This window comes from Seriola lalandi, unplaced genomic scaffold, assembly GCF_002814215.2.
Source record: "Seriola lalandi dorsalis isolate HSWRI2012SDOR001 ecotype SW California unplaced genomic scaffold, Sedor1 jcf7180002053870, whole genome shotgun sequence".
NCBI lineage: Eukaryota > Metazoa > Chordata > Actinopteri > Carangiformes > Carangidae > Seriola > Seriola lalandi.
The window spans coordinates 17749-18187 of record NW_019524423.1 but is presented as its reverse complement, the minus strand read 5'-3'; the positions used below and the strand labels follow the sequence as shown (position 1 = coordinate 18187).

Below are 439 nucleotides of genomic sequence, written 5' to 3'. Positions count from 1 at the left end.
CCCCCACCCCCCACATGTCTCCTCAGTAATTACCTGAAGTAGAGTGACTCATGTTATTAAAGAGGAGGTGAGGATGTTTCCTGCAGAAGACACAGACTGAGATCATCAGCTGCTCTCCATGATCTGGTCTGATGTGGTCTGATGTGGTTTTGATGATCTGGTCTGATCTGGTCTGATTAGGTTTTGATGATCTGGTCTGATGTGGTCTGATTAGGTTTTGATGATCTGGTCTGATGTGGTCTGATTAGGTTTTGATGATCTGGTCTGATCTGGTCTGATGTGGTTTTGATGATCTGGTCTGATGTGGTCTGATTAGGTTTTGATGATCTGGTCTGATCTGGTCTGATGTGGTTTTGATGATCTGGTCTGATCTGGTCTGATGTGGTTTTGATGATCTGGTCTGATCTGGTCTGATGTGGTTTTGATGATCTGGTCTGAT

The 439-nt window shown here is 44.4% G+C and overlaps 1 protein-coding gene across 1 annotated transcript in view; it reads left to right on the top strand.

The window, feature by feature from the left end:
* Positions 1 to 439, top strand: part of LOC111651938 (receptor-type tyrosine-protein phosphatase O-like) — a gene marked incomplete at its 5' end in the record, with an annotated part of 14672 nt that overhangs the window by 2804 nt on the left and 11429 nt on the right. The window lies entirely within an intron of this gene.